Raw genomic sequence first — 24,428 nt, forward strand, 5'->3', positions numbered from 1 at the left:
ACTCTCTTGCACCTTTTCCTTGTCTTCTTAAGAATATTTGCATGAAGGTATGACTCCATACCAATGTATAAAAATTTTCCCCATTCATTTTTATGGATTCTTTGTATTCAATTGGGCAGGTATAACAAAACTTATTCATTCAAGCCCTTCCATTAATTTGGGGTTGTTTTAAAATTTTAATGTCATAAATAACGCCAAAATGAACATATTTGTGTATAAGTCATTCTTGGAGAAGAGATCAGTATTATCTTTTACAGCTTAAAATTTTTAATGTAATTTAGGTTTGAGAAGAGAAAATAAAATTTATATATTTGAGGTCAGTGTGTACAGACAAAAATGGTTAACAGGCTGATTTTATCTCTTGCAGCCTAGGTTAAGTTGGAGGTCCAATATTTAGGTGGACACTGTGATAATGCTTTTCTTGCGTTAGACTTGTGTCTCCATTGTTACACTGTAGTATTCATATATTGAGTAGAAGTACTCATATAATAGTCATATACTGAGTATAAGTACCATAGAATAACTAGTCCAAAGATAGAAGTTATACAGTGTTCAATTGCCAAAGACACTCCAAAAGTAAGCATTAAATGCCCTAACATAAGAAGAATGAGGTCATGTTGTTGAGTCCAGAAATTCCCTATGCACTAAATCACTTACAAGATTGTATTTAGTGAATTCTTAATTTTATAAAAGGAAGTTTTCAAGAAAAGATGAAGAAACTGTTGCACAAATATATATCTCATTATAAAAAGCAGAATGAGTAGATTCTTAGAATTGAAATTGCTAGGTGAAAGGGTAAATGTATATATTGTTGATATCATCAAAGGAATATAACATTTTTCATTTTATTGTGGAAAAATGCCTATTTTCCCATAGACTTGTCATTACAGTATATTCTCAAACTTGGATTTTTCCAGTCAGATAGGTAAGTAAATTTAATATTTATATGAGTTTAATATTTTTAAATTCTATATTCAGTTCTAAATATATACTTAATTTACATAATCTCATTTTCTTTATTGATATTACAGATTCTAAGTGTGTGACATAAATTACAAATACTTTTCCTTTGTTTCCTATTTGTGATTTCCTTTTTGATTTTTATTTTTAATGCATGTAAAGTCTGATTTGGTTTGTTTGTTTGCTTTTTAAATGAGTTGTATTTATCAATCACTATTACTATTGCTTTGGAATTTTACAATGGTATTACGCATTCCAAGATTACAAAGGAATTTAACCATTTTTAACATCTGTATTATTTCACAGTTTACTATTTAGATCACTCATCCATCTGGAATTTATCCTTTATACAATACCATACAGGTTCAATTCTATACTCATCTGAATATCTATTAAATAATTTATTTAAAAAGTTAACCTTCTTTCATTGTAATGTGATGCCAAGTTTATCAGCTAGCAAATTTTACTATCTTCTGTGTATATTCCTGGTATTTTAAATTTTGATATGTTGCTCTTATATTTGTGCATTAATACCACACACAATTAATTATAGAAGCTATACGTTTAAATAGCTGGAAGAACAACCCCTAATATTGCTTTTCTACTTTTTCTTTGTCTATTTATTTTGCTTACTCATGTTTTCCAAATGAACATCATAATCAAGTTAGCTGGCTCCATGAAAAGCAATTGTTGGAAATTTTATTTTATATGAATTTAATTAAATCTATAAATTAGGTTATGGAAAATTGACAGTTTATGAAGTTACAACTTCCTATTCAAGAGCATAGACATTTCTTTCTGTTTAATAATATATACTCTGTGCGTTCCAGTTTTGCACATTACTGTTTAGGTTTGTACTGAGGCACTTTTCTGTAACTGTTTTTTGTTGTTAACTCAAATTGAATCTTCTCTCTCATTATATCCCGTATTTACTGTTTTACTTTTATTGTCACATTTCTGGTAGTTATTGTGTTGATATTGGTTTTATCCTAATATTCAGTCATATACTCTGATGATGAATGTAGTTTTATTTCCTAATTATTTAGATTAGAACTGAATTTTCTTACCTAATTGCGTTAGTTAATACCTCGAATGCTGAGTAAAACTGTACTAGTCATAGTGAACATCTTTGTCTTATTCTTTAGTGAGGTAAGGGTTTTGTTTCTGACACTTGAAAAACAAAACAAGTATTTTCCTTTTCTCTTGACAAAAATAGTAATTACATTTTTATTGACAGATGTTGGAAGGAGCAAAGAAAAAGGCTTTATTAAAGAAACCAGTGAGCTTTACCCAAGGAATTTTATTATATACAGGAATTTATCTCTCCCTATCAGAATCCATTTCAAATGGCAGAACAAATATAAAAATATTAAATCTGCAATAGTTCTAGAATTAAAAATCAGAACCCATTTGTTCTTGCTTTTAGCAGTACTTCATTTCTGTTAAGTTCTACAGCAAATTGGATCAGAAGGTGTTCAAATCCAAAGACCTATAAAATCTACCACTCAACACCAATAAGAATAAGTCCATCAAAAAAAATACTCTTAGTATAATTCCTCATTATTAGCAAAATATATGTGGGAGAGTTGAGAGCTGGGCGATGGAATGAGCCTTGGATTTTCATTCCCAAACAATTGACTAAAGAACAATGAAACCACTCTGATATAATGAATGTGAGAGTAGGATTAAAAAGTAGCTCCCCCTCTTTAAACAAAAGGGAGAGAGAATTCAATGGAAGAACCTGTTCAAATGTGAGTCCTCTCAACTCTCATGTAGAATCATGGAGCAAAGACATTTTATTTCTTATCAGAATTGTCTCCATACTCAGGAAAACATCCCTCTTTTAACTAAGGAAATTAACTAGAGTGATATCCCTCTAGATATCTGTGCTGATCAAGCAAAGGTCTGGATTACAATAAGAGAAACATATATCTGAGGTAGCATAACTATCAAAGAAACAAAGTATCATACTTAAAGACATGAGCAATACTCAAAATATCTTTTAGAGAAAAAAATTTTTGAAAAGTACATACAGTATTATTATCTATATTGTATTATAAACAGAAAAGCAAAAATAGATGAATAAGCATTTATTTTGGAAAGAGGCAAGTAGAGGTTTCAGATGATAAAGCCAAATGTTTTTTGATGTGGACCATTTTTAAAGTCTTTTATTGAATTTGTTACAGCATTGCTTCTGTTTTATGGTTTTTTGGTTTGTTTGTTTTTGGCCACGAGGCATGTGGTATCTTAGCTCCCTGACAGGGGATTGAACCCACACCCCCTGCATTGGAAGGCAAAGTCTTAATCACTGGACTGCCAGGGAAGTCCTAATAAAGACAAAAATGAAAACAAAAAATCTACATGTAGTGTGAATAACAGAATGCACAATCCAGAAAAAGAATTAGAAAGCCAGAAGGTAGTCAAGACTTATTTCTCTAACATACCACAGAAACAAATAAACACACAATATAGGATAAATAATTATGGTAGAAAATAAATTCAGAGTTCTTCATATATGCTTGGTAGGAAATACAGCAAAATATATCAGACATAGAGGAAAGTAATATTTAATGTAACAGAATGTCAAAAAACATTCATTTTTGTTTGAACTTTTTACAACAATCAAGTGGTCAAATGTTCCAGTAAAAATTTTACAATGTAAGCTTATACCCCTGTGGTACTTGAATGGTATGAAAAGTAGATTATGCTGCTTCCTGACACTATAGATATAATCCTTCTAGAAAAGGAACATTAGCCTCTCAAACTCCTACATTACAAAGGGCTTAACAAAAGAGTTTGTTATATATGGGATACTGCTTAAAAATAATTTTTAAAATGAATAAATTCTAAAGATTTTTTAAATCTTAGAAATAGTATCTCAATAAATTTCCATGTATGTTGTAGTTCACACTACTTTTGATGTTTCATTTTTTGTTGTTATTTATCACTATATGAAACATGCCCTCATCCTTTAGCACAGCCTAAGGCTTTCTCTGGAAAAAAAGTGTTACAAGCAGCTTCTTCACAAACAGGAAAAATACTGCAAATTTGTGATTGATATTCTTAAAAAGGTATGTATTAGTTAGTGTGCTATATAGTACTAAAAATGTACCTTTAGGGCTTCCCTGGTGGCGCAGTGGTTGAGAGTCCACCTGCCGATGCAGGGGACACGGGTTCGTGCCCAGGTCCAGGAAGATCCCACATGCCGCAGAGCAGCAGGGCCCGTGAGCCATGGATGCTGAGCCAGCGCATCCGGAGCCTGTGCTCCACAACGGGAGAGGCCACAGCAGTGAGAGGCCCGCGTACCGCAAAAAAATAAATAAATTTAAAAAAATAGTACCTTTATTACTAAATTAAGATGATTATTCTGTCAGTAATATTTATTGGGCCCAGAATTTTGAAGTTTTTGGTTAGCTATGATTCATAAAGATAATTTAGGAATATATGAATTGTAAAAAAAAAATCATTTGATCTTTCCTAATTCTGAAACCATAATATTTTAGACATCTTTAAAGCATGATAAGGAAATAATTTATAACTAACTGTAAAAAGAATCATACATGACAATTACTTCTCTTAAACAGCCACATCACTAGTAATAAAAATACAATATATCCTACGTTTAATAAGTATGTACTGAAGCTACTACTCTTAGCTTATTTATTGCTTTTATTATTTGATAAACATATCCATTACTATCACTTAAGATCATTTATCATTTTAATAGAGAAAAATGTGCCAGTCTACCCAATTTCTAAGGAACTAGAAATCATGAAGTGTGATATAAATACATTAATTATCATCAAAAACAGTAACAAGTTGTTCACCATCTAAATTATAATTTTTTCTTAATTTGTACAAATAATTTTATAATTTTTGCATTCTTCTTTTCCCGAGACTAAATAACTTTTATTATCATTGTATCGTTACATGATGAAGCAAAAAAAAAAAAGGGGAGGTAGGTCAATGTAACTCATTTTTTCTCGTTTTAAAGGCAGGATTATTGTGATTTAATATACCTAAAGTAAATTTCATCCTTTAAAGATGTACATTTCTATGAACATGTAGATACTTTTCTCTTACTAATGTTTCAGATATATCACAAAATCTTAAAAGGCCCAAAAGACAAAACTACCTCAATTTCCTACCCTCAATCCCCACAGCACATGCTCTTATTTTTTCTTTATTACTTATTGAACAGGAGGGGACGTCTGTCTTCTTACCAAACACTTTCCTGTCTTCCCCTCCACTTCCACTCCCTGGCTCTGGATCCCATTGTACCTGACATCTCAACAAAGTTATGCCACTATTTTTTCTTTCTTTTCTTTGGTATTGCTACCTTTTCCTTCTCTACCATTTCCATTAGCATGTATACAGGCATACCTTGTTTTCTTGTGCTTCGCTTTATTGCCCTTTGCAGATATTGCATGTTTTACAAATTGAAGGTTTGTGGCAAGCCTCCATCAAGCAAGTCTATTGGCACCATTTTTCAACAGTATTTGCTCACTTTGAGACTCTGCATCACATTTTGGTAATTCTTGCATATTTCAAAATGTTTTATTATTTGTTATGGTGATCTGCGAATAGTGATCTTTGACGTTACTATTGTAATTGTTTTGAGGTGCCACAAACCACACCTATATGACAGCAAATTTAATCAATAAATGTGTGTGTTCTGACTGCTCCACCGATGGGCCATTCTCCATCTCTCCCTCTCCTTGGGCCTCCCTATTCTTGAGACACAACAATACTGAAATTAGGTCAGTAAATAACCCTTCAATGACCTCTAGGTTTTCAAGTGAAAGGAAGAGTTACATGTCTCTTACTTTAAATCAAACTCTAGAAATGATGCAGCTGGGTGAGGAAGGCACGTTAAAAGCAGATAGACTGAAAACTAGGCCTCTTGCGCTGCCAGTTAATCAACTTGTGAATGCAAAGGGAAAGTTCTTGGAAGAAACTACCAATGCTACTCCAGTGAACACAAGAAAGCAAAGCAGCCTTATTGTTGATATGGAAAAAGTTTTAGTGGTCTGCATCAAAAAATCAAACCAGTCACAACATTCCCTTAAGCTAAAGACTAATCCAGAGGAAGGCCCTAAATCTCTTCAGAGGAAGGCCCTAAATCTCTTCAATTCCATGAAGGTTGAGAGAGGGGAGGAAGCTGCAGAAGGAAAGTTTGAAGCTAGCAGAGACTGGTTCATGAGGCTTAAGGAAATAAGTTGTCTCCATTAATGTTAAGTGCATGCAAGATGAAACAGCAAAGTGCTGATTTAGAAGCTGCAGCAAGTTATCAAGAAGATCTAGCTGAGGTCCTTAATGAAGGTGGCTACCCTAAACAACAGATTTTCAATGTAGACAAAACAACCTTATACTAGAAGAAGATGCCATCTAGGGCTTTCATAGCTAAAGAAGAGAAGTCAATGCCTGGTTTCAAAGAACAGGCTGACTATCTAGCTAGGGTCTAAGGCAGCTGGTGACTTGAAGTTAAAGCCAATAATTTACCATTCTGAAAATCCTAGGGTCCTTAAGAATTATGCTCAATCTACTCTGCCTGTGCTCTATAAATAGAATACCAAAGCTTGGATGACAGCACATCTGTTTATAGCATGGTTTGCTGAATATTTTAAGCCCACCTTTGAAGCCTATTGCTCAGAAAAAGATTCTTTTCAAAATACTACTGTTCATTGACAAAGCATCTGGTCACCGAAGAGCTCTGATGGAGATATACAATGAGATTCGTGTTGTTTTCATGCCTGCTAACACAACATCTATTCTGTAGCCAATGGATTAAAGAGAAGTTTTGACTTTCAAGTCTTATTTAAGAAATACACTTCATAAAGCTATAGCTGACATAGATAGTGATTCCTTTTATGGACCTGGGCAAAATAAATTGAAAACCTTCTGGAAAAAATTCACCACATTCTAGATGCCATTAAGAACATTTGTGATTTATGAGAAAAGGTCAAAATATCAACATGGGTTTGAAAGAAGTTGATCCCAACCCTAATGGATGACTTTGAAAGTAGCAGGAGAACTGGAATTAGAAGTGGAGCCTGAAGATGTGACTGAATTGCTGTAATCTCAGGATAATCTTTAACAGATAAGGAGTTGCTTCTTATGGATGAGCAATGATAGTGTTTTCTTGAGGTGGAATCTCCTCCTGGTAAAGATGCTCTGAAGATTGTTCAAATGACAACAAAGGATTTAGAATATTAGATAAATTTAGTTGATAAAGCAGTGGCAGGGTTTGAGAGGATTGACTCCAGTTTTGAAAGAAGTCTACTGTCGGTAAAATGCTGTCAAACAGCATTGCATGTTATTGAGAAATTGTTCATGAAAGGAAGAGTCAGTTGATATGGGAAACTTCATTGGTGTCTTATTTTAAGGAATGCCACAGCCATCCCAACCTTCAACAACCACCACCCTGGTCAGTTGGTAGCCAACAACATCAAGGCAAGACCCTCCACTAGCAAAAAGATTACTTTGTTTACTTGTTGAAGGCTCAGATTATGTTTAGCATTTCTTAGCAATAAAGTATTTTTCAATTAAGGTATGTACATTGTCTTTTTAGACATAATGCTACTGCAATTTAACAGATTATAGTGTAAAAATAACTTTTATATGAACTGGGAATTTTTTTAAAATTTGGGACTCATTTTATTGTGGTATTTTCTTTATTGCAGTGGTCTGAAACCAAACCACAATACCTCCGAGGTATGCCTGTACATGTTCCATTCTCTTTGATCTAAAGACAAGCAATCACAAACTCTAAACCGCAGAACCACATATACCTCTTTAGCTCAAATCTAACTTGCTGAAAGCATTGTTTCCATTTAGGGTTCTGACTGCCGACTGCCTAACCTCCCATTTAGTAATTCCACCCTCCTCTCCATTTTTCCCCGTCTCTCCAATTAAAATATCTACATCCCTTCCTTCAAATAATTGCTCCCTCTTTCAATCCTTTCTTCCCTTGACTTATATAGCACTAGAGTCTCTCACTTCTCCTACAAATGTTTTGTCTGAACTTTCTATCTGATAGATTTCTTCTCCATGATCTTATTTTGTAAATTGAGATTCTCATCTCACCAAAAATAGTTCAATGTTGACAGAATGCCCAGATATTATGTACAGCATCTGGCAGAGTATAGATGAGAAATATTTGTTGAAAGAGTAAAAGAAAAAATAAGGCAGGCAGGCAGGCAGACAGGTGAAGGAGAGGAAGAATTAATGAAGCTAATTTCCTAATTTTCCCATCAAAAGATAAAGTTTATTTTCTTTTAAGTAAAAGTAAGTCTCTTTTTCTATTAATTACTCTGACTGAATGTGCATATTGTCATTGCATTGAACCAAGCACTAGTTAGGACACAAGATTTTGTTTCCTAACATTGACAAATGGAAAATTTTAACTATTAGTGGCATATTTACTAAAGTCAGACATACAGAGTTCACAAATTGTATATTTTCACAACGAAGGACACCCATCTAGCTATCAATAGATGGAGAAATTGGTCATAACTAGCATACCAGATTCTTCTCATATGAACCCTCCTGTGAACTAAACCTCATTCTCTTTAAAATAATTACTCCTACCAACAAAAAATCCTTTAAATTTATATAAGTGTACTCATGCCTTATGTGTTCTTTTTTCTCTAGCTTCTTTGGTCAACATTTAATTGGCTATGGTGGTGAGATAGATCTATATTACCGTGTTTTGATAATTTGGCTTATGAATTGGCAGTTACCTAAGTGAAAAAGTGGTGCAGAGTATCAGACTCACAATGATGCATTTCCTTCTTTTAGGACTTAATCCATCAAATCTACTCTAGCTTTGTATCTCTCTGATGCCCACAAATAATATTCTTTTAATTTAACGAACTTACCTATTTTTTTTCCAGCAGTTGAATTAATCTGTTACAAGCTATTCCAGTATTGTAAAAAGCAGAAAATACCTAAATCCATTCTTACCTCCACAATTTTGCTATGTATCTTCCTCCCTGAAATGTTTCTTATGCAAGTCTTCAAATGCTTTCTGAAGTGACATCATTCAGTATGAGTAAAGGAAAGGCTGGTGTCAGATTTAATATAAAAGACATTCTTAGAAATAATACAGTGATGTATTCTTGCCCTTTGAGAAAGAAAAGCACAGCTCATACCAAAGAGGATTCAAACTTGCAGTAGGTTTAAGTCTAGAAAACACAATATGTCAGAGGCAGCTTGCCCAGTGAAATGTTGTGAGTTTTATCATTGTCATAAATATTTCTAAGAAACACTGAAGGATTTGAACCAAAAAGGATAAGCTCTCTATTTATAATAGTAATATGATAAAGTTAAAGAGGATATTGTATTGAAAACCTGGCTTTGCTCCAGTCATTAGAAAAAGAAGTTGCAGACAGAAATACAGAATGACTGAGAGAACCCCCACGAATATTATTGTTTTCTTTTTACTTTTATTGAGCATGCCACTCACTCTTATAAGGATATTACTTGTATTAACACCTTTGCATGCATTAACCTTCTACAGTAGTTGTCCCCATTTTGCAGATAGAAAAAAATGGCACAGAGACAGACAAAGTCAGAGCTGGGGTTAAAACCAATCTCAGGGATTGTAACAGCTCTGACATACTAAAGCTGGCATTGCATTGAGACAAAACTCAACCAGTAAACTGACCCTTTGAGAGAAGATCTAACAAATGAAGTAATGAAACTAGAAAAGTAATGACCCAGTGGGGCCATAACACCAACATACACACACCTCCAGTAATATCAATCCTAAGGGAGAATTCAGGAAGCATGAAGATTATCTACCTTGTCATCAAGTGGAAAAGGGGTTCCACTTATTTGCTGAATTTAATGAATATCTTTATTTACTAGCTCTTCAGTGCCAAGTTTTAGACTACTAAATTCAGTTGAAACATTTCAAAGGCTAGAAGGAAATAAAATAATATTTCTTAGTTTATGTTGCATTAAACTCCCTTCCCCAACAGTTATCAACTTGCAAGTCAAGTTCAAAGTAATTCTTTCTCAAAATGTCTCCCCTCCTTGCATTGGCCTCCATGGAACTCGCTCTATAAAAATCTATGTCTACACATTTTTTTGTTTCCATTTTAATGTTAATTCCAATCTTATAAAATAATATTCAAATAAATAAAAGGTATGGCTGGTAACTTTCAGGCACATACCAACTATGAGATTTTAAAAATTATTGGCATTTATATGCCTATAAAAAGAAAAGGAAGAAAAATTAGAGTTAGCAGTTACAGTTCCTTTCACCTCATAGATTTTAGATAACTACTCCTCTACAATTCCCCTCATTTCTATAAATTTCCATGTTTTTCATCTTCTTGGGAATTCACCCAGACCATTTATATATTGTTATTACTATAAACATATATAAATGTATATAAATATTAATAAAGAGTAACTTAATGAACTCATATATAGATAATGTTAATTAAAATCCATAGTAGGCTTCTATTAATTTATAAACTTTATATGAATAATATATTGTTGATATCCTTCTGGAACATGGGGTTTTTTTCGGTATTTTAATGTCAAGATGTGTATGTTTTATTTTTTTTAAAGGAATCTCATTATCTTTATTTTTTTAATTTTTATTTATATTGGAGTATCATTGATTAACAATGTGGTGTTAGTTTCAGGTGTACAGCAAAGTGACTCAGTTATACATATACATGTATAAGTACTTATTCAAATTCCTTTCCCATTTAGGTTATTACGGAATATTGAGCCGAGTTCCCTGTGTTATACAGTAGGTCCTTGTTAGTTATGTATTTTAAATACAGCAGTGTGTACGTGTCAATCTCAAACTCCCTATCTATCCCTCCCCCCACCCCTCCCTCCCCAGTAACCAAAAGTTCATGCTCTAAGTCTGTCAGTCTGTTTGTTTTGTAAATAAGTTCATTTGTATCATTATTTTAAGATTCCACATATAAGCGATATCATATTATATTTGACTTTGACTTACTTCATTTAGTATGATAATCTACAGGTCCATCTATATTGCTGCAAATGGCATTATTTCATTCATTTTTTATGGCTGGGTAATATACCATTGTATATATGTACCACTTCATCTTTATCCATTCCTCTTTTTGTGGACATTTAGGTTGCTTCCATGTCTTGGATATTGTGGACAGTGCTGCCATGAACATTGGGTGCATGTATAATTTCGAACCATGTTTTTCTCCAGACATATGCCCAGGAGTGGGATTGCTGGATCATATGGTAGCTCCATTTTTAGTTTCTTAAGGAACCTCCATACTGTTCTCCACAGTGGCTGTACCAATTTACATTCCCACCAACAGTGTAGAAAGTTCCCTTTTCTTCACACCCTCTCCAGCATTTATTGTTTGCAGATTTTTTGATGATGGCCTTTCTGACTGGTGTGAGGTGATATCTCACTGTAGTTTGCTTTGCCTTTTTCTAATACTTAGCAATGTTGAGCAAATTTCATGTGACTCTTGGCCATCTGCATGTCTTCTTTGCAGAAATGTCAGTTTAGGTCTTCTGCCCATTTTTTGATTGGGTTGTTTGCTTTTTGATATTGAGCCACACGAGCTGCTTGTAAATTCTGGAGATTAATCCCTTGTTGGTCACATTGTTTGCAAATATTTTCTCCCATTCTATGGGTTGTCTGTTCATTTTGTTTATGGTTTCCATTGATGTGCAAAAGCTTTTGAGTCTAATTAGGCCCCATTTGTTTATTTTTGTTTTTATTTCCATTACTCTAGGAGATAAGGAAAAATATTACTGAAATTTATGTCGCAAAGCATTCTGCCTATGTTTTCCCCTAAGAGTTATATAGTATCTGGTCCTACATTTAGGTCTTTTATCCATGTTGAGTTTTTTTTTTTAATTTACATGAAGCTGTCCAGTTTTCCCAGCACCATTTATTGAAGAGACTGTCTTTTCTCCATTGTATAGTCTTGCCTTCTTTGTCATAGATTAGGTGACGATAGGTGTGTGGCTTTATCTCTGGACTTTCTATCCTGTTCCATTGATCTATATTTCTGTTTTTGTGCCACTACCATACTGTTTTGATGACTGTGGCTTTGTAGTATAGTTAGAAATCAGGGAGCCTGATTGCTCCATCTCTGTTTCTCTTTCTCAAGATTGCTTGGGTTATCAGGATCTTTTGTGTCTCCATACAGATTTTAAGACTTTTTTGTTCTAGCTCTGTGAAAAGTGCCATTGGTAATTTGATAGGGATTACATTGAATCTGCAGATTGCCTTGGGTAATATAGTCATTTTGATAATATTCTTCCAATCCAAGAACATGGAATATCTTTCCATCCATTTGTGTCACCTTTGGTTTCTTTCATCAGTGTCTTATAGTTTTTGGACTACAGGTCTTTTGTCTTCTTAGGTAGGTTTATTCCTAGGTATTTTATTCTTTTTGAGGTGATGGTAAATGGGATTGTTTCTTTAATTTCTCTTTTCAATCTTTCATTGTTAGTATGTAGAAATGCAACAGACTTCTGGGTATCCTGCAACTTTACTGAGTCATTGATAAGCTCTAGTAGTTTTCTGGTAGCATCTTTACAATTTTCTATGTATAGTATCATGTCATCTGCAAACAGTGATAGTTTTACTTCTTCTTTTATAATTTGGGTCCATTTATTTGCTTTTTCTTTTCTGATTGCTGTGGCTAGGACTTCCAAAACTATGTTGCATAAAAGTGGCAGGAGTGGACATCCTTGCCTTGTTCCTGATCTTAGAGAAAATGATACACACTTGCCTATGTATTTATATGTGTATGTACATGCACATATTTACATATAGGTGTGTATGTGTGTGTATACATTGTATATATGTATGTGTATGTATCCTATATGTGTATGTATATATACGATGAATTTATAGATGCAGTACATGTTTTTATTCTACATGCTTTTATATGTAGGTGTATATGTGTCTATATGTATGTACATGTATGTATTGCATATATTATATGTGTATGTATGTATACTGTATATATACACACCTAAATATCTTTGTATGTGTGTATATATGTATGATATAGACGTACCTAGGTGTGTATATTGCATATGTTATATGTATGTGAACATACTTTATATATATACAAACTATGCATTTCATGTGTGTATGTATAGTGTATATGTATGTGTCTATTGTAAATATTATGTGTATATGTGTGTAGACATACTGTATATATACAAACTATGCATTATATATATGTGTGTATATATGTATTTGCGTATTGCATATACTATATGTGTATATGTCTGTATGCGTACTGCATATATACACAGCTGTATATTTTTGTATGCGTGTACATATGTACATGTGTGTGTATATACACACACACCCTATGGATTCTGTTTGTCTGGAGAACCCTCAATGATACGGACACTTATGACAATTGAGCACCTGCTCTTTGCCAGCCAGGGAGCCAAACGCTTGTCCTTTCTGTGTCTCCCTTAAGTGTCACAAGTCCCAGGAGGGAAGGTGATGCCGCTCCTACCAGTTGAGGTGCCTCAGGGTCACAGAGGTGCACAGGGCAGGGGGCTGGAGCCTGGTGGAGCCCAGGTGGAGTTCTAGCAGCAGTACAGCCTAGCAGTCCCACTTCCCCGGGTGCCTCTCACAAAGACGCCGAGGGAGAGACGGGGTCTGAAGGAGGGGATGAGGAAGCTTCCGTGGGTCTGCAAGCCCAGACCAAGGCTGACTCGTCAAGGGTGTTAGAGGTCAGGACTCTGGTTACCCTGGGGATGGGGTTACACAGAGCCATTCCCATTCTGAAAAAGTATCCATTCTGCTCTTGTTTGTATGTTTACCCCCCTCCCCCAAATCTTTTAAAAACAGATTCTCTTGGTTGCTGGGAGCACACAAGGGAAAGTTGTGTGTGAGGGGGTGTGATCCAGGGGACAGGGAGGATAAGCCCCCCACTCGTAGGGCTAGGAGTGGCTCAGCTTTGTGAGCTAAGGATGGCCCGCGAGGTCCCAGAGAGAAGGATCCCTTCTCCGTCCCTGCTCCGTGCACCCCATTCCCAGCCTGAGAAGTCCAGAGCCCCCCCCGCCCCCCACAGACACCAGGGAGGAGAGCCAGTCATCCTGGCTCCCAGGCTCCGGCTCCAAGGCTCCCGGCACTAGGAGCTATTTTCAGCTTTCATGCCCTAGGACACGGCCAGAGCTAGTGTCTCCGGAAACTCTCTGTCTGTCTCTCGCCCGCCCGCCATCCCTCCCTCCCTCCTCCGCCTCTTCCCCTTCCGCTCCAGCTGTCCTGCCCTCCACCCTGCATTTCTACACAGGATGGCTCACAGACAGCTGCTCCCCGTGCCCACCCGCCACCATTCGATGGATGTCAAAGCAAGCCCTGGGGACTTCCCTGGAGGTCCAGCGATTAAGACCCTGAGCTTCCACTGCAAGCGGTGTGGGTTCGATCCCTTCTCAGGGAAATAAGATCCCACATGCCGCCCGGCACTGCCAAAGAAATAAATGAACAAAAAATAAAGTTATAGTGATGAAACAGCTCTAGTGGTGCAAGGATGGGATGTATAGCTCTATGGTAGAGAATAAAGGTCCAGAAACAGATGAGAACTTGATATGACAGAAAGTGGGGAAATTAAGGAGTTTTCAATAAATGGCATTAGGACAATTGCATATCCATGTGGGAAAAAGTAAATTAGAAAAAAAGAAAGCAAGCCCTGAACAGGTGTGACCTTGGGCCCAGGGCCATTGGCACACGTTGTCGTGTGGGATGTTCTTCCTTAGACTCCTCCCTCCCTCCTGTGTCACTGTCACTTCCTCCAGAACCTTCCTGGACTCCCCTACACAAGCCCGGGGTGTGCCCTCACCCGCCCACCCTGGATCACCGGAATTCCAATCCCGGCCCACCCTTCCCCGCCAGTTAAAGAACTGGGCCTGGTCAATAAGACCGTAGAGGTCCTTGGCCATTGCTATTGCAGTTGGAATTGTTACTGTGTTTACACAGGGTGACCAACACCCGCCCCCAGTTTGCCCAGGACCGCTCAGGTTTGAGCGCTGGAACTGTGGGGAAACCCTCATTTCCGGGGAACCCCAGAAGGCTGGTCAGCCTATTTAGGATGGATCTTTCACTTGATATCCCAACCCCCGAGAGCCAGAAAGGGAATCTCCCCCCTCCTTCCATGGTAACCTTCATTCATTCATCCACTCATCCCTTTATTCAACTCCTTTATTCAGCAAGTATTTATGAAGCATCTACTGCATAGCAGACACTCTTCTAGGTGCTGGGGACAGTAAACTGAGAAGGTGTGATTTGTTACATGGGGATGATGTCTCGGAGACCACTGCAGGGCATGGGAGGTGGGAGAGGGAAGGAGCAGTTCTAAACGCAGGCTCTGACAGGATTGGGGCAGACCTTGCCCTAAGCCAGGCTGGTTGCTTCAACACAGCTGTCCTCACCCAGGGCCATCCTGCTTCCGCCTCACCCAGTTCTTCGGTGATGTCTGGGGAAAATCTGTGGTTGTCACAACTGGGGGGGAGGGGCCCCTGGAATCAAATGGGTGGGGACAGGGATCCTGCTGAACCCCACACAGTGCCCAGGAGGGGCCCCCAGCAGAGAATGACCTGCCCCAAATAACCCCAGTGCCATGGGGGAGACCCTGCACTAATATTATTCAGACCCGCTGGTGCCCCTAGATTCCTGCACAGGCTGGGACTCTAACCGGGTCACCTCTGTATCCCGAGGTGACCTAGAGTGGGGCAGCCCGGAGGGCTGAGTATCAGGGATGAAATGACAAATCTCTGTGCCCACTCTCCCCGCCGCACCCCAGGGTCGATGGCCTCTATCTCCTCCCTGTGCAGGTAGCTTTTCCCTGAGCCATTTCTTCTTGTCAAGGTCCCTGTCGCAGGTTGTGTTCCCCGAAGATGACGTTGAGAGCAAGGATTGGAGTGCAGGTGGTTGATGTGAGACGTGCAGAGAACAGACACAGCTGCCATAGGGTCCCGCAATTCCACTCCTGGGTATAGATCTGGAGAAAACTCTAATTCAAAAATATACATACACCCCTGGGATTTCCCTGGTGGTCTAGTGGTTAAGACTCTGTGCTTCCGGTGCAGGGAGCATGGGTTCCATCTCTGGCCGGGGAACTAAGATCCCACATGCTGTGTGACAAAAAAAATAAAAGAAAGAAAAGGAAAGAAAGAAAGAAAGAAAAGATACATGCACCCCAATGTTCATTGCATCACTATTTATAATAGGCAAGATGTGGAAGCTACCTAAATGTCCACTGATGGATGAATGGATAAAGAAGATGTGGTACATATATACAATGGAATATATTCAGCCATAAAAAGAATGAAATAATGCTATTTGCAGCAACGTCGTGGATGGACCTAGAGATTATCATACTAAGTGAAGTAAGTCAGAAGAGAAAGACACATATATGATCTCTCTTATATGTGAAATCTAAAATACGACACAAATGAACTTGTCTACGAAACAAAAACAGACTCACAGACATAGAGAACAGACTTGTGGTTGCCAAGGGGGAGAAAGAGGGAGGGAGGGTTGGATTGGGAGTTTGGGGTTAGCAGACGCAAACTATTAAATATAGGATGGATAAGCTACAAGGTCCTACTGTCTAGCACAGGGAACTCTATTCAATATCCTGTGATAAGCCATAATGGAAAAGAAAAAGAGTTTTATTTATAGGTTCCCTCCCTAACTGAGCTGGCCCATCCCCTCCCATGGTTCTAAGTGCAGCCCGAGGCTGCAAACTTCCCACCGTGGTCTTCAGCTCCAGAGCAAGCCACCTGCAAACCAGCCGCATTTTCCCAGGGGCTGGCAACTCTCCTTTGCTACTGATTCCAAGACACATCCAGATAGCACAAATGTGACCATGAAAACAAACTCAGGCATGTTCAAATCAGGGAAATAACATTCTTATCTCTGTTTAGTAGTTGCTTAATTTTAGAATAGTTCAGAGTTACAAAGAAGTTGCAAAGATCTGTACAGAGTGTACAGAGTGCTGTGGACCCCCGACCCAGTAACCCTATTTCCAACACGTTAGTACTTTAGTACGTTAGTACGACATGCTTATCCAACTAAGGAACCGAGATGGATACGTTATTATTAACTAAAGTCCACACTTTATTAGAATTTCCCTAGCTTTCCCCTAACAGCCTTTTTCTGTCCCAGTCTCCTCTGGGCTGTGACATTTCTCAGACGTCCCTGGGTTTTGATACCTTGAAAGTTTTGAGGAGGACTGGTCAAGTATTTTGTCCCTCAATTTGTTTGTCTGTTGGTTTTCTGATGTTTTTCTTATGGTTGGGCTGGAGTTATGGGGTTTGGGGCGGAAGATCCAGACACAGATAAAAATGTCATTCTCCTCAGGTCACATCATCAAGGATACACACCATCAAGGATACACACATCAAGGATACACACCATCAACGGGACTTGTGACAAACAATTTTACCCTTGATCACCTGGCCAGTATCGTCTTTTTTTTTTTTTTTTTTTTTTGCTGCGTTGGGTCTTCATTGCTGCACACGGGCTTTCTCTAGTTGCGGCGAGCAGGGGCTCCTCTTTGTTGCGGGCACGTGCTTCTCATTACAGTGGCTTCTTTCGGAGCATGGGCTCTAGCTGTGCGGGCTTCTGTAGTTGTGGCATGGGGGCTCAGTAGTTGTGGCTCCCAGGATCTAGAGCGCAGGCTCAATAGTTGTGGCCCACGGGCTTAGTTGATCTGTGGCACATGGGATCTTCCCGGACCAGGGCTCGAACCCGTGTCCCCTGCATTGGCAGGTGGATCCTTTTTTTCTTTGTTCCTTTTGGAACCAAAACTTTAATCCCAAGGAGTCTCACAAAACATATTACAAATGACAGCATGAAAAAAAAAATTGCACAGTAACTCAAAGTTCAGCTCTACAATATACTCTTCATCTGGCAGGACATTGGTATCTTGATAATCTCAACTTCCAGAAAACATTACAAAGAGCTATGTATTCATGTACAGTAATCACAGAGGGGACTTATGACCTAACTCAAAGGGAAACTAACTTCCTTGAAACTTCTTAGATTCTAAACTCACTGGACAACCTCTTGTCCAGTGTGAAGACTAGTGGAATTCTTAAACCTCTAATCTAGGGTAAGGGTGCGGCTTTCATTTCTACCTGCTGGTTTGTGTTCACAGCACCTTTTAAAGACTGCTTGCTTAACTACAGCTGCATACCATATCCCAGCTACAGAAAGTCTTTTCAATGTTTGCCAGTGTTGTTTCCATAATAATAAACATCACACTTTGGGTGGGCAGGGGTTAGAGTTTTATTATCAGTCTAGGCAAGACCAATAATTCAAAGCAAATTCAATTTTGCTTAAGAGAACATTGTAAAGAAACAATTCTTCATATTACATGCCTCATATGACCCATTTCAAACCATAGAGAATGACACCTTTATGTGTCACTGTCCCAAGAGACAAACAAATGTGAACAGCTAAAACATTTAAAAAGTGCATCAAGCTTCGGAAGTCTCAAACGAAACTTGCATTTTCTGTACATACTCCTGTCAAATGAAGTTATTTCCTGTGCACCACTCCTCTTGCAAAGTGGTCTGCTATTTCCTTTCATTTGACCTGGATCGGCTAGGAGACCTAGAGAAAGATCGGGACGGCTTGCGATTTCTCTCCTGGGACGGTGATCTCTCTCTTCTCCTATATCTACTAAAGGGACCTGCTCCGGCTTCTCCGTCTTGGAGATCTGTGGCGAGGGGGAGGACTCCTCCTCTGATAATCATCTCGAGGGCGACGACCCCAAGAAGGAGGCGGCCACGATTTCAACTTCTCCTTTCCCCATTCGACAGGTCCACTCTTACTCGGCAGCCACAGAGCGTTCTCCCGTCTAGTTCTCAGACAGCATCCGCTGCATCTCGGGGATCTTCATTTTCAACAAGGGCGAAGCCGGGAGGGTTTTTAGCAACCCACACACTTCGGAGTGGTCCATAATATCCTAAAGCTCGTTCGAATTCAGTCTTGTTACCACTGTTTCCAAGATTCCTTACATAAACGTTACAGTCCAACGGACAGGAATCCCGATGCAAGACCCTCCTGGCTCCTGGGTTTCATGGGCCACAGGGTGATCCCGGGCCTCTAGAATCTCGCAGCTGAATCGGCTCGCACAAGCTGTCCTGTGGGGATGCTTTTCCCTCTATGTGTCCAGCCCGGGGTCCTGCTGTCTAGGACCGACCTCCAGGGTGACAGGGTGAACCCCAGGTCCCTGGAGCAAACACTCAGAGCCCTGGTGACCAGACTCAGGGGGCTGGGGCGGCAGCTGGACATGTGTGGCCACCCTGGTGTTTGGCCCCATCTGCAGTTCCAGTTCCAGATGAGAAAGAGCCTCGCTGTGTTATTTTCTCCTGGTTGTGTAAGGATCCCCGGTGTCATTTGACAGAAATGTAGATGGTGTGTTCTCTCTTTTCTCCCTGCTTCCTCTCGTCCCTCTCCCCCTCCCTCTCTCCCTCTCCCTCTGTCCCTCTCTCTCTCTCTCTCTTCCCTCTCCCTCCCCCCTTCCTCTCCCCCTCCCCATCCCTCTCCCCGTCCCTCTCCCAACTCCCTCTCCACCTCCGTCTCCCCCTCGCTCTCCCACATCCCTCTCCCTCTCCCCTCCCCCTCCCTCTACCTCCTCCCTCTCCCCCGTCTCTCTCCCGCCTCCCCCTCCCTCTTCCCACCTCCCCCGTCCCTCTTCCCTGTCCCTCTCTCCCTTCCTCTCTCCCTGTCCCTGTTCCCCTGTTCTGCACGCCCTCCCTCTACCTCTTTCCCTCTACCTGTCCCTCCACCTCCTTCCCTCTCTGGAGAGGGAAGGAGGTGGAGGGACAGGGAGAGAGAGCGGGGGGGGGGGGGGAGAGGGAGAGAGAGGGGAGAGAGGGAGAGAGGAATAGAGGGAGGGAGCGAAAGACGTCTCTCTCTCCCTCCATCCCTCACTCCCTTTATCCCTCTCTCCCTCCCTCACTCTATCCCTCTCTCCCTCTCCCTCCCTCCTTCTCCTCCCTCTCCGTCTCCCTCCAACTCTCCCGCTCCCTCCATCTCTCCATCTCCCTCACTCCCTCCCAGAGAGGGAGAGATGGAGAGGCAGAGACAAGGGAGAGAGAGAGAGAGGGAGAGGGAGAGATGGAGGGAGAGGGAGGGAGAGGAAGAGAGGGAGAGAGATATGGAGAGGAGAGGGGAGGGGGAGAGGGAGAGGGAGAGAGGTCTCTTCCTTCCTCCCTCTCCCTCTGTCCTCCTTCTCTCCCTCTCCCTCCCTCTGTCCTTCTCTCCCTCTCCCTCCCTCTCTCCCTGTCCCTGTTTCCCTGTTCCGCTCTCCCTCTCCCTCTTTCCCTCTCCCTCCACCTCCTTCCCTCTCCAGAGACGGAAGGAGGTGGAGGGAGAGAGGGAAAGAGGGAGAGGGAGAGCAGGAGAGGGAGGGGGGAGAGGGAGAGAGGGGGGGAAAGGGAGAGAGGGATAGAGGGAGGGAGCGAAGACGTCTCTCCCTCTCTCCCTCCCTCTCTCCTTCTCCTCCCTCTCCCTCTTCCACCAACTCTCCCTCTCCCTCCATGTCTCCATCTCCCTCACTCCTTCCCACATAGGGAGAGATGGAGGGAGAGGCAGAGATAAGGGAGAGGGAGAGAGGGAGAGGGAGAGATGGAGGGAGAGGGAGAGAGGAAGAAAGAGAGGGACAGAGGGAGAGAGAGATAGAGAGGGAGAGAGAGGGAGAGCGGGAGAGGGAAAATGGTCTCTTCTTCCCTCCCTCTCCCTCTCTCCTCCGACTCTCCCTCTCTCACCCTCCGTCTCCCCCTCTCCTTCCCTCGCCCTTTCCCTTCCTCTCTCCCTCTTCCTCCCTCTGTCACTCCCTCTCCCTCCATCTCTCCCTCGCCCTCACTCCCTCTCAGAGAGGGAGAGATGGAGGCAGAGGCAGAGACAAGGGAGAGAGAGAGAGGGAGAGGGAGACCAGAACAGGGAAACAGGGACAGGGAGAGAGAGAGAGGGAGAGGGAGAGAGGGAGAGAAGGAGGAGAGAGGGAGAGAGGAAGAGACCTCTTTCTCTCTCCCTCTCCCTCTCTCCCTCTCTCCCTCCCTCTCCCTCTCCCTCCATCTCTCCCTCTCCCTCTCTCCCTCTGCCTTATCTCTGCCTCTCTGGGAGGGAGTGAGGGAGATGAGGAGACGGAGGGAGAAGGAGAGTTGGAGTGAGAGGGAGAGGGAGGAGAAGGAGGGAGGGAGAGGGAGAGAGGGAGGGAGGTAGAGACATCTTTCGCTCCCTCCCTCTATCACTCTCTCCCTCTCCCCCCTCCCTCTCCCTCTCCCCCCTCCCTCTCCCTCTCCATCTCCCTCTCCCTCTCCCTCCACCTCCTTCCCTCTCCAGAGAGCGAAGGAGGTGGAGGGACAGGGAGAGGGAAAGAGGTAGAGCCAGAGCGTGCGGAACAGGGAAACAAGGACAGGGAGAGAGGGAGAGAGAGAGGGAGAGGGGGAGAGGGAGAGGGAAAGGGGGAGAGGGAGAGGGGGAGGGAAAGAGGGAGAGAGAGAGAGGGACAGGGAAGGAGGGACAGGAAGAGAGGGAGGGAGAGAGGCAGGGGGAGAGATGGAGGGAGAGGGAGAGTGAGAGGCAGCGAGGTAGAGGGAGAGAGGGAGAAAGGGAGAGAGAGAGGGAGAGCGGTAGAAGTGCTGAGGAGGGGGGCTCCCTCCCCCTCCCACTCCCAACCTCTCCCTACTGCTTTCTCTTTTTTCTGCTTCAACAAACACCAGGCGCCTTTTAGATCAGCCCTGAAGTCAACGTTGATGCTTGGACAGCCTGACCTCCCCGCTGGGAGAGAAGTCCCAGCCCAGGACCACCGCTGGGAGATGAAGTCTGCGGGGCCCTGGGCGCAGGCTGCACAGGCACCTCCCCTGATGCCCAATCTCTCCTCGTTTACGAGGCAGCCGACACTCCCCTCCCTGACTCCCCAAGATTTGGGGCCTTTTTAGTATGTGTCGATAATGCCATGAGCTACTATTTAACTCTTCCATGAGGACCCATCTCCCAAAATGCAGTGGTTTTCAGCCTTGGCTGTACTAGAGAACCCCCAGGGAAGGGAGAGCCGTCTCTCCCTCCCTCTCTCTTTCTCTCCCTCTGTACTTCTGTCTACCTCTCTCCCTCTCCCTCTCCCTCTGGGGTGATACCCGATGAGCTCAGAATCGCAGATGGCCCCCCCATCCCCTCTCTGTGGCTTGCATGGGGGATGCACCTTCTCACTGTGGCCCGGGCGTGGCCTTGACATTCAGACATCGGGTCCTGCATGGACACTTGTGTTTGTTCCATAGCGCATGTGGCTGCAGTCTGTGCTTCTGTAGATGGGGGCTGTGCGTGAGCCCTTCATCTTCCCCGCAGACACCACGGGTGCTCGCTCGGCCTCGCGGGTGATGCGGGGGGCACGGGGGACAGTCTTGTGTCCCCACCTTCTTGGGCTACAGACAGGCCACGCTGGTCCTGTGGTGACTGGGGGCTCCCAGGAGAACCCCACTGCAGACCGGAGAGGTGGCCCCAGAGAAGGTGGCGTATGCCTGGGGCCGGGCCTCATCAGTGAGCCACGGGCCACCTGCAGCAACAGGTGTCTCACCGTCCAGGGGCTGGGTGTTCGGGCGCCGTGGGGTTGAGCTACTGTCTGCATGGCAGCCGTGTTTGTCTTGTTGAGCCCGGGGAGGCCCCTTGGTGGCTCCTGGAAAGACTGGCCGCATTTCTTCCTGCCCTTGGCCTTAGAGCCCATCACGTTCATGCCGTTTCTGGTTCCAAAAGGACCTGTGTTAATAAAGACCACGTGTTAGGACAGCACCAAAGTGTCTAGAAATCCGGGCCAGGAGGAGGAGGGAGGGGGATTGGCTGTGCCCGCCAGTGGCCTGGGAGCCCTGCCCGCCTGCAGAGACCTGGCCCGGGGCCCGCGGGGAGGGCGTGGCCCTCGGTCCCCAGCGCCTTCCGTCTCTGGGTTCCAGGAGAACTGCGTGATCCTCAGGGAGCTGGTGAGGCTGCAGGCCCTGAAGTCCCGCCTGCTGGGGTTCCGCACGCATGCCGACTCCGTGCTGGAGATGAACATGGACAAGACCAGCCAGGTGGTGGCCACTGTCCTAGGTAACACCACCTCCCCCGAGTCCCAGTGGGGACGGGGTCAGGCGGACCTTGACCGGACGTGGTGCTGCCTGAGACCCCACTGTGTCAGCCCTTGGGGGTCACCTTCCCAGACCCTTCATTCTGCCTCGAGGGGCGCGGGGTCGGGGGTGGCTGGGGGGCCGCCTCAGGGACGTAGCCGAGCCTCTCCCCTCCGCCCGCAGGTGAGCTGGCCCAGAAGCTGAAGCCCCTCGGGGAGCAGGAGCGGCCGTGATCCTGGAGCTAAAGAAGGCCGAGTGCCAGAGGCGGGGCCTGCACTTTGACGGCACCATCAACGCCTGGGACCTGCGCTACTACATGAACCAGGGGGAGGAGACGCGCTACCACGTGAACCAGTACCTGCTCAATGAGTCTTTCCCCATGCAGGCGCTCACACGCGGGTTGCTGGGCATCTCCCAGGAGCTGCTGGGGCTGACCTTCGACCTGGAGGAGGGCACCAAGACGTGAGGCTCTAAACGGTCTGGGACGCGGCCTCGGGCAAGGTCATCCATCGGCAAGTTCTACCTGATCTCTATCCTCGGTGCATGCGTGGCGGAACCTGTCGGCCGTGGGCCGGGGCTCCTCTGTGGAAGCGGGGCCCCATCCACGTCCCTCCGCAGGGTGGGGAAGTCCGGGCACGAGGTCTGCTTCGGCCTGCAGCCGGGCTGCCTACAGCACGATGGGAGCTGCCAGATCGTCATCACGGCCATGGTGGCCAACTTCACCAAGCCTACGCCCAACCTGCCCTCTCTGCTGCAGCATGATGAGCGGGAGACCAACTTCCACGACGTCGGGCACGCGATGCACCAGCTCCACTCCCAGGCACAGGGCTGCAGGCAGGGGGCGGGGAGGGCCCGGGCGTGCGTGGTCCTCAGGCAGGCCCTCGCCATGGGATTCTTTCACTGACATCACCCCGCACGTGGTGACGCCCTCGGTGTCAGCTTCCATCATCAAACCCCAGGCGCGTAAATAATGGAAATGGATGTCCTCGAGGCTCTAGAGGCTGGAAGACCCAGATCAAGGAGTCAGGGCTGGTTCCCTGCATGTTAAATACATGTACTCAAGAGTTGCCTTGAAAAAAGACAAAAGAAAAGAAAGGAACGTTGCCTGCAAGTCTGCTGACAGATGGTGATGAGAACCAGAGGGAAGGTTCTGGGGCGGGGGGCGCAGTGCCCTGTGAGCTCGGGGGCTGCTGCCAGTCTCCGTGGAGGCTCAGCAAGTCCCAGTGACTTCCCCACGTGGGGGGCGCCAGCTGAGCGTCTGGGCCCAGAACCCACTGCTCGTTCAGTCTTCCTGTGGTCAGCCCTTCATCCTGAGAGCGATGCTCTCACAGGCTGCACCGGGGCGTGTGGGGACAGTTTAC

At 43.3% G+C, this 24,428-nt stretch overlaps 2 pseudogenes; one reads left to right on the forward strand and one right to left on the reverse strand.

Annotated features, from left to right (window-relative positions):
- Positions 1–18,229: 18,229 nt before the first annotated feature.
- On the reverse strand, positions 18,230–22,141 carry LOC132598029 (serine/arginine-rich splicing factor 3 pseudogene; annotated as a pseudogene).
- A 557-nt stretch (positions 22,142–22,698) lies between these two features.
- Positions 22,699–23,971, forward strand: LOC132598030 (thimet oligopeptidase-like; annotated as a pseudogene).
- Positions 23,972–24,428: the final 457 nt, after the last annotated feature.

This window comes from Globicephala melas, chromosome 10 (genome assembly GCF_963455315.2).
Source record: "Globicephala melas chromosome 10, mGloMel1.2, whole genome shotgun sequence".
Lineage (NCBI taxonomy): Eukaryota > Metazoa > Chordata > Mammalia > Artiodactyla > Delphinidae > Globicephala > Globicephala melas.